The following is a 10,728-nucleotide window of genomic DNA, read 5'->3' as shown; positions in this document are numbered from 1 at the left end:
AACTCTTTTGCAACAGGGCCCTAGCACTACTTCCTCACCAGTGGAAGCAGGAGGTATGATGATCCCCTGACTGACTGCTCTTGTGAGATCTCATTGCTAAGTTTGTAAGCTCCTGGCATTCAGATAGGCATCCAAACTTTTGAGGACATCTCCAGGCGTGGCAAGTGTTATGCAAATCACATGACACATGCAGCTGTTCCCTTTAGCCCTGATATTGCACATCCCCACTGGAATCTTGCAGTCATCAGAGATACAGTGAATTGATGGGCTTTCCCCTGTAAATTGTCCACTAGACAGCCAGGAAGCCAACTACCTCTCCTCTCCGCAATGGAGCCATTGTGGGAAAGAAGAGAGAGAGAGAGCAGTATAGAAATTTTGGGAGTGGGGCAGGGGACTCTATGGAAGAAAACCTCTAAACTTGGGAGAAAAATTTTGGGTACAGCCAGGTGTAAGGGGAAAGTGTAAAGGTGAGATGGATGAAAGACAACACTAAGACAAGTTGGAGAGGGATTACAGTCAGGGAGGAAGATTTGTGGCCAATTCTGGGAGGGCCAATACAGAGGAAGAGCTGAAGGGTCCTATGTACATCAGAGTTAGGCACAAGAAAGTGTTCGTGTGTGAAAGAGGATTCCTGTGAAAGGAAATAGACCAGCTGGGGATTGCTGGAGGGCATGCCCCCAGATGACCACTTGATCACTCACATCCATGAAGAGTTTCACAATGGGAAGTACACTGTTCTTTGCAATTCTGTGCATCTAAGGCTAGGTCTACACTACGGGGGGGGGTGTCGACCTAAGATACGCAACTTCAGCTACGTGAATAGCGTAGCTGAAGTTGCGTATTTTAGGTCGACTTACCTGGCTGTGAGGACGGCGGCGAGTTGACCGCTGCCGCGCCGCCGTCGACTCCGCTTCCGCCTCTTGCCGCGGTGGATTTCTGGAGTCGACGGAAGAGCCATCGGGGATAGATTTTATCGTGTCTTCACTAGACGCGATAAGTCGATCCCCAATAGATCGATTGCTACCCGCCAATTCGGCGGGTAGTGAAGACGTGCCCTAAGCCTGTGAGTTTTCCCTACAAATCTTGAGGTGGGAAAATTAACAGCTCCTGTGTTAAATTATCAGGAAACTGTGGGCAACATACGTGCAACAAGGGCCCTGTGCTTTGGGGTTCATTTTATCTCACTGGTCCAACAAAATTCAAGTTTGTTGATTTTTAGGCACGCTGCAAGGTCTGTCTATTCAGAAGCTTTTGCTTGGGGTGGGGTTTGGGATTCTTTTCTGGGATGAAGATTTAGAGCCCTTTAATTGATTGAGTCAGTTCTCTTTTATTTAATTAATCTATTCATAGCCTTAATACACACTTTTAGCATTTCATCAGCACATTTTATAAGTAAATCATTTACTTAGTATATACTATGTTTCCTGCAAGAAAATCTTAAACTAAAGACCTGAATATTCTCCAATTCAGCAAAGGTTGAAGCAAATACTGGAATTAAAAAGCAGCCAAACCCTCAGCTAGAGGAAATGAATTACTTCAAAGCTAATCAGACAATGGAAGGCTAGGATTTATTTGAGAGATTGAGATTACAATAATTGATTGTACTAAAAATCAAGCCCCTTAAGTAAAGTTCACAAAAGGATTTTCTTTAGTTTAAACTTTATAATGTTATCATTCTATTGCAAACATTTGATTTTATATATTCTGATCATTATAGAAATTCAAATTCTAAATATCTGCAGTGCCCTGAGCACTGACTTTGCATAACAAGAAAATAATAATAAAACAATTATACATATGCTGGAGTTCTTACTCAGTTCACATTAGTCCATTTTATACATACCTCAGATTATCATACTTTTTGCAGGATCATCGTATGTCAGATTATTAAACTGCAGATAATGCACTCATAGTTCAACCTCCGTTTAAAAACATTTAAATCTATTTGAAAATAGCAGACACACATCTAAAAATTCTGACATGTGTCCATGTCTCAAACTCTTCTAGAAAAGATACTGGAATTCTTGGGAATTTAGTACAATAGTATCAAAGACCTAGTCTCAGTTCCCAGCTTTTCCATAGAGTTCCTTCTACTTACACCTTTAAAAACAGATTTCCTCTGTGATCATGGGCAAGTTACTTGGGCCAGATTTTTCAATGTTTATCACTTGAGACCCCCACCCCCTTGGGTCTGATTTAAAGAACTCTACAATTCTAATTGGAATCAAGGGAAATAGTAGGTGCTCAGTACTTCTGAAAGCCAAGATGGCAGAATCAGGTCTTACAGCACAATATGCATTTTCCACACTAATCACGTATCACCAAATAAGCACACACCCTACCCTGATAATGGTGGTATACATGCTTAGATATTGTATATAGGTATGATATCCAGGAGTGCTAGTAAGAAACTGGTATTTGTGCCCTGACCCCAGTCACACAAAATGGTTCAAGTTTACAAAAGAGTACAACTTCTATTATATGTTTGCAGGCTTTTTTTGCTCACTTATAATATAAAAATAAAAATAAATCCCAAAATTAAAAATCAAAACATTTCATTCTGAAACTATCAAAATGGAATGCTTTAGCATTGTCAGAACATTTTCCTAGTTTTCTTCTGAACAAAATTCCAGTGAAAATCAACTCAATCTGAAGTGTTTTAATTTAGATAGAAATTCATATTCCAACAGAAAACAGTTCCATAGAAATTTCTTCACCGAGCTCTAAATCCAATTTCCCAATACAGACCCAAATCCTGTTTTTTATTGATAAAATAAAATAGTTGAGTATATCATTTTAATAAATTAGTGCCTAATATTTAGCTATATTTTAATTGCACTTTAGACAATCCTTTTCAGTGAACAAGCCATTTTTAAAGAAGGTTTTTTTAACTAAAATGTTACGCGTGTAAGGGCAAGGATTAAAGCTCTTAAGAGCAGTCCTAATGCATTAGGATTTGTGAACAATTTCTAGGTTTAAGGGGAAATACACATTGCAATAGAGAAATCAATACAGCATTTAAAATAAATTTCCTATTGCTGAACTTCAGTGAAGCCTGATATTGATTCTGCATGATTTATATGAATTCTCTTATACATTAAAATATGAAACAAACAATGTACAGTAAAAAACCCAGAGAATAAGGATATTTGGTAGAACTTTTATGACCTAGTTCCAGTAGTTGCACTGCAGCAGTTGAACTACTTAAGCATTTAAAGTTAAGCATATGCTGTATTGGAGTCTACACCAGTGTGTTGATTTGAGGCCAGATCCAGGAACCTTTGCTCATGCAAATAGCCCCATGACTCCCTGTGAAATAAATGGGCTGCTCATGTGAGTACAGAATGTGTGTGTGTGTGCACGTGAGCGCATGCGCAAAATTGGGCCCCCGTATTTTAGGATGGAGACAAAATGGATAGAACTATTTAAAGGAAGACTCTAGAGGGATGAGATGTGTGACAGAATCCCCAGGGTGCAGACTGGAACTGTGGGACTGCTGTACCCCCTTAACTCTCTCCAGCCTGGGCTGTCTCTCACAATGCCTTGCTAGTGACCAGCAGCAAACCCCTCCAGGCGCTGTTATCACTCAGCACAACCGCATGTGGAGCCCCACACCCAGATAGATTGCATGAATGCTCCCAGAGCCACTCAGGAATCACACAGGGAAAGGCACCAGACAAATCCCCCCAGCTCCCAGCCTTGTACCTCAGGAATATACAGTCTTACACTGCTCAAGATGAGCAATGCAGATTCATTAATTGGTTCACCACTTCATCAATTGAAAGTGGATATACACCGGCCTTTGCAAAACCTGAACAGATTTACCACACACTTCAAGCAATCTCACTGGTAAAGATAAACAGTTAAACAATTTTATTGACTACAAATGATAGATTTTAAGTAATATTCAGCAATTGACGTTTTGCCTGAGTTAGTTACCAAAAAGAAAAAAAAATATAAGCATGCAGTCTAAACTCTCAACCCTATTAGACTGGGCAACATCTAGAGTGAGCAGTTTTTCTCACCCCAATGGATACTGCAGTTCATAGTACATCAATTTCATCCTTGTAATCTGGGCCAGTCCCCTCAGTTGGAGTCTTCAGAGTGTCCTTGTTGCTTGAAGTGTAGGTGGGTGAAGGAGAAAAGCCCAGCATGTGGCCACTGTATCGGTTTTATATCCTCAGTCCTATGTGCCTGGGGAGCACAAGTCCAGGCATGTCTGGGGGCATATGAAAAGATCATATTGCTTATGTAAATCCATGGTACGCCAACATCTTGAATACTGCATGCAGATGTGGTCGCCACATCCCCAAAAAGATATATGTTGGAACTGGAAAAGGCTCAGAAAAGGGCAACAAAAATGATTAGAGGTATGGAACAGCTTCCGTATGAGGAGAGACTAATAAGACTGGGACTTTTCAGGTTGGAAAAAGAGATGACTAAGGGGGAATATGATAGAGGTCTATAAAATCATGACTGGTGTGGAGAAAGTAAATAAAGAAGTGTTATTTACTCCTTCTCATAACACAAGAACTACGGGTCACCAAATGAAATTAATAGGTAGCAGCTTTAAAACAAACAAAAGGAAGTATTTCTTCACACAGCGCACAGGGAACCCGTGAAACTCCTCGCCAGAGGATATTGCGAAGGTCAAGACTATAAGAGGTCTCAAAAGAGAACTAGATAAATTCATGGAGGATAGGTCCATGAATGGCTATTAACCAGGATGGGCAGGAATGGTGTCCCCAGCCTCTGTTTGCCAGAAGCTGGGAATGAGCGACATGGAATGGGTCACTTGATGATTACCCTTTGGGGCACCTGGCATTGGCCACTGTCAGAAGACAGGATACTAGGCTAGATAGGCTTTTGGTCTGACACAATATGGCTGTTCTTATCTTCTTATGCTGCAGTCAGTGTTTCAATGTCTAACTGATAAGGAGCCTAAATTTAATTTCAAAGAAGATTTAGGCTCTTGAGACAAAATCCCATTGGGATTTAGGCTTCTAAGTGCCCAAATAACTTCTGAAAATGAGGCTTAGGCTCCTAAATCAGTTAGGTGTTGCAACACTGAGCACATCAATGCCTTAATCTTTTTATTCCGCACTTACACATCCATAGTGCATATAATAATGTTTACCATTAAGAAGTCAGCATTTACCCAGTTTCCATACTTCTAGATTTGTGGTTTTAATCTGATGAACACCATACATTTCCCAGCAGAATGTTGTAAGTTCATTTAGTGTATTTAAAGTGCTTTGAGAGCCTTGGATGAAAAGCTGTATTGGGGTAAGTCTTGGCCAAGAAGGGAAAAATATATTTGTATATTTGGATTTAAATTCTAGAATTTGCACAATTCAAATATAGCTGATATGATAAACTTAATATTTGGCTTCCATATTGAAGTCTTCACTTGACAAAGGAGAAACTCTATAAGTTTGAAGAAAATCTGTTTAGTGTTTTAACGCTGCAATTTACATTGTTTGCACAGCCCTCTTTGAATATTCTCTCACTCTCACCCCTCCTCCAGAACATTTTACTCTATTGATCATGAACAGGTGTCACTTATTTATTGTAATATTCAGATTCAGAAAACAAATATGCCCAGAAGTTGAGAAACTCAAAGCCAGCTTCTGTGGAGTTACATCCATTTAGTGTGGGCTAAATATGCTGGTGCCCAGTCTACAATAATGTTAACTTACACACGTTGACTGTAAAGTGTAACCTTATGTAGTACTTTCTATTCCTGCTTTCCTTGTATAATATATCCTTAGCATATTCATTTGTGCTGTTAAATGTATGCAGCAAATTTACATAGCTTGATTTAATATTTCCATAGAAATCTTAGCTTTTTTAGGAATTTCCTGTATTTTTATGCTTAATTTTCCAACCTTAATTCTACACTGAATTTGGATTTTGAATCGAGTTATAACCACTTAATGCACTGATTTCTAATTATGCATATACATCTTTGTAATAATGAGCTGTATGTTATAGGAATGACACAATATTGACCATTTGTGGATTTTTCTTGGCTTTATTTTTCTTCCCATTGCAGCAGAATATTTGCAATACCTAGGCAATCATCTGTGAGCAGAGAGCAAAGCAGAAATCTTCCTTATGAATGTTCTCTCTTTCCTGAGTTTAAATCCTTTAACATTACTTTAACATAGTTTGTGTGTACGTTAATCATATCATTAATGTAATGACTGACAGATAGAAGTTAGTTTAATGGAGAGTTCAGGGTTCTTAAATCAAGACAGGCCTTTGGGTTCTCATGATTAATAGACCAATACCCAAGCCACATATGCTCTAACTAAAAAGCAAGAAGGCTAATGAGTTCATGCATCCGTTAAAAGAATTTTAAAATATGTGATGGCTTCCATTACAATGATCGCACACTATGCTAGCATTAATATATGAAAATGTGTTCATATTCAACATTCAAGAAAAAAAGCAGAGTCTAAGCAGGGATATTCACAATTCAGTCTTTAGGGCATCCAAAAAGTTCTGGAGATCTTTTTTTTTGTTTGTTTTTTAAAAGAGTGGGGTAAGGGAAGGGACCAGAAGATTAATTTGGATCCCTGCTCAGAATCTCAGACATGAAAGACTGTTTTTGGTTACTCAACAAAAAAATATGGTCCAGTATGGAAACTAGCAAAGTATAACTATTCTCATATGGAAAGCGGAAAAGCTATACCAGCATAAAGCACATTTATACCAATATAACTGTGTACATACACTATATTAGTTAAAAAAATTTCAGACCCAAGACCAAAATAAGATATGCTAGCCAGTACAAAAAAAAAAACAACAACAACAACAACAACAAAAACACACTACTTCAGCAACACTATTTATGTGGGTTAAGTTAGACACATTCGTCAGGTTTGTAGGATCAAAAGTTAAGGAGTGGAGTTAGGGACCTAAATAGCTTTATGAACCCCCTGTACAGTCTACAAATTCTAAGCATGGAGAGGAATTTTGGATGGCACAAGAATGTTTAATTAACAGTAACAAGATGAGATTGACAGAGCAAATGTTGGCTGAATATCAGGAAGATTTTCCTGATAATGAATCCTTTCAGGGTTCAAAAATATCCCCCAGGAAAATTGTGAAAGTGCCATAATCTATCTTTATATATTAAATTATAAAATTGGCAATAGGAAAGGGAACAACTGATTAGCTGATACAGTTTCAGCTGAGAGTAGCTAACCACAAACCTTTTTCCATTACCTTGTTATGTTTTATTGTTTGCTTGTCTATTGAAATATAGTCCAATTCCAGATTTTACTGGGTTCATAATTATGTAATAAATGTCAATATTAGGACTCCATTGGCAGTTACAAAAAGAAATTCTAGCTGCCAGGAGATTAAATGAATAAGGGCAAAAGTGTAAAACAGAAGTTACTTAAAATTCAACCCTGATTCAAGAAAGTATCTTTTTTCAGGAAAACATTTAGGTATGTGCTTAACTTTAAGCATATGCTTAACTCCCATTGAAGTTGAATATGACTTAAGCATGTCCTTAAAATTAAGGTCATGCATATGTGCTTTTCTGAATTAGGACATATTAAAAAGGGGTGGGAGGAGAATATTATAATATCTATCAAATATTTAGGTATTTACTTAAAATCTTTACTTAAAATCAATATTTACTTAAAATCTTTTTTAAATAAATCAGGAGAATTATAATAGAAAGAAATTACTCCACATTAATCGGTAAGAAATAAACACTGCTTATTCCACACCACATTAGATTTATTCAAACAAATGTTTCACGTTGCAAAGAAAAAAAAATCAAGTATCAAACCTCAATCTTTGCAACAAATATTGAGAACAATTACTCTTTGTGCAAAACTAGCAAAGTGTATAAATTAATTTACTGCACCAATGCCTGTAATTAATGTTTTCTCACTCTTCTCAGATTATATATATAGTACATTACACCTGTAATTTTCCCAGCGGTCATTTGTAATACATTACTGCAGTGATACTAGAAATGCACATGTTCTTATATTTGCTTCCTCTAAAAGAAAAGATTGTTTGTGCAATCTCAGGACTTGTTTCCCTGGGGGAGGGGGGGAAGATATATTCTTCAAAGTCTGTATGGACTTGGTAAAGAATTAACCAAACAAATACAAAAATGAAAGGGAGTGAGGAGTGTATTAGAAGGACATTCGCTACCTTCCCCACACTGCCAGGTAGATCCCGAGAGCCAACAAACTCAAAAGATGACTAAGGCATGGAGAAGCACGTGGGAGGACCCTACAACCATGTGGAGCCTTCTTGTAATCATGAGTCTTAGCAGATGTATAGATGTCCCCTTGTGCAGTTCTCAGTGCAGGATGAAAGCCAAAAACTTTAACTGGGGGATAAAATATGTTACTGGTTTGGCTAATGCAGTTTTAAAAATTGATTGGAGCTGTTGTGTAGACTGGGTTCAGGCAGCCATTTTAAAATAATCAGTTACAATACCATCTTAAGGTCTATTCCAGCCAGTTTTAAAACTCAATTGATTATAAAAAAAAAAATTATAATTTGCAAAATTTCCTTAGTGTAGACAGGCCTCATGAGTCCTTATAATGGCTTTATACCTCATCACGATCCACACTACCTTCTTGATCTGAACGACCACGTCATTCTTTATGTTCAGATTCCTCTTTGATATACATGGGTGCTCTCTCTCATGCATGCACACAGCCACACTTTCACAACCTGAAAAATAAAAAGGCTAAATAGCCTGGGAGGTCTCCCAGCTAAGAAAAACAAAAGACAAGAACAAGTGAAAGAAAAATCAGAGGAATAAGATAATAGGGAGATTGCAAACTCTTCACCATCTTCTGTATTCTTGCAGAGCAGGAGCAGTCCCTGCGGTCAGGGAGCCAGATGGTGCCGTTCTGCTGGCACACGATTTCTTGCTGGCAGGCTCCCTTCGGGTGCAAGGTAAGACTGATGAAAATGGCCTGATGGTTGGCCACTCCCCAATGAGATCAGGCTTGGAGCTTCCAAAACACCAGTCTTCTTCCCTAAGGTGGATTTTTAATCAAAAAACGAGGCTTCTCAGCCTTGTCCTTGATTCTTTTGGTTTGCAAACTTTTCTTACTATGTCTTGCAGTGTCTCCCTCCAAGGCCTTCATACAAATCAAATGTGAGGCCTACCTTGAAGTCATTCAATTTGGTTCAATCAGGTTTGAGTTAAAGCACCCTTAGCTAGTACCAATTTTGAGAAAAGTCCCATTAAAATCAGCAGTTTTAAAGTACCGGTATTCAGTATTTTACATACCACAGAGAATATAAGATTGTGACTTTTTTCTACACACCCCTCCAAAAATAAAAATAATAAAGTAGACACTAGACCACTTTTGAGGAAGGTGACATTAGTCTGGGTGAGAAGTTCTTGCAATGACATAATTTTGCCAGTTTACGGAAAGTTCCATAATAATGATCTATAAAAATATCTGATTGCTAGGGTTCTCTTTCAATAGCTAGTCACTCCGCATTCTTCCATCAGCAAGATTAAAAATAAGTTCAAACTTATCAATTTAATCACTTCAAGTTTTTTCTCTGCTTAGGGTGACCAGATATCCCGTTTTTAAAGGGACAGTCCCGTATTTAAGCCCTCCTGCAGGTATCCCGACTTTTTCTTTAAAATAGGCAAATTGTCCCGTATTTTCTATCCCTTCCCCCATCCCCCATCAGTACTGGCAGGTCCTGCTGCTGGCTGGATCCCTGCTCACCAGCTGCCCGCCCACCAGTGGTGGGGGGGCGGTCCAGTGGCCGATGATGGGGGTGGGTGTGACAGGCTGGTGGAGGGGCAAAGATGCAGTGCATGAGGATGGCTAATCCCCCTGCTGGTCTGTCAGTGCAGCCCCTGCAGCATGCTGGCTCTCGGCCAGCTGGGCTCTGCCCCTCGTCCCATTTACGGTCAGTGGTGGCTGCACACTGTGGAGGCTGGTGAGTGTGGGCAGGCGCCAGACAGCGGCCAGTTATGTGTCGCCTCTGCTACCCACCCATCGGCCCTTTACGTGCTCTTGGGACAGGGGTTTAGCACCCTCTTCACCCCCCTGCCCTGGGTCCTGCCCCCAGGGAGCGTGGGGCTGCTCCATCCCCTAGACACCCTCCCCTGCTGAGAAACCTCTGGCCAGGTTCCTGGAAGCCCATGCAGTCAAGTTCCCTGGGCCCTGGTGCACAGTGCATCCTTAGGGCTAAACCCCTTCCTACCCACGCTGTAGCTGGAGGCAGCTGGGTTATGTCGGTGGCCAGTAGGAGCCTGGAGGTGTTAGCTGCCTTTTGACACTGTGCAGGAAGGCAGGGACAAGCTGCTTCCAGCCACACAGGGGATGGGGGGTGGCAGGAAGAAGAGATGCAAAGACATGGGCCAGGTCATCTTTCTTCCCCCCCCCCCCCCCCCCCGCTCCTCCCCTGTGGCTGGAAGTAGCTCCGTCCCTTCCCTCCCGCACCGTACTGAAAGGCTGCTGCTGGCCACATTCTGATGTGAACCCTGGCAGAAACCCGGGGAGGGGGAGCTTGTGACCCTGTTACCCTCCCTCCAGCCCCCCACATGTTGCTTCTGGCACCATGTACTAGAAGAGCTGGTGTGTCCCGGAGGCCCATCCTGGCATGGAGGGCAGAGAGCACCAGGTACGTCAGTCACCCCCGACTCTGTGTGTGTGTGTGTATATGTGTGTGTGTGTGTGTGTGTGTGTGTGTGTGTGTGTGTGTGTGTGT

The sequence above is a fragment of the Terrapene carolina genome, unplaced genomic scaffold (genome assembly GCF_002925995.2).
Source record: "Terrapene carolina triunguis isolate 2854851 unplaced genomic scaffold, T_m_triunguis-2.0 Scaffold211, whole genome shotgun sequence".
Lineage (NCBI taxonomy): Eukaryota > Metazoa > Chordata > Testudines > Emydidae > Terrapene > Terrapene triunguis.
The sequence above is the reverse complement of the archived record's forward strand: the minus strand, read 5'-3'. Positions refer to the sequence as shown.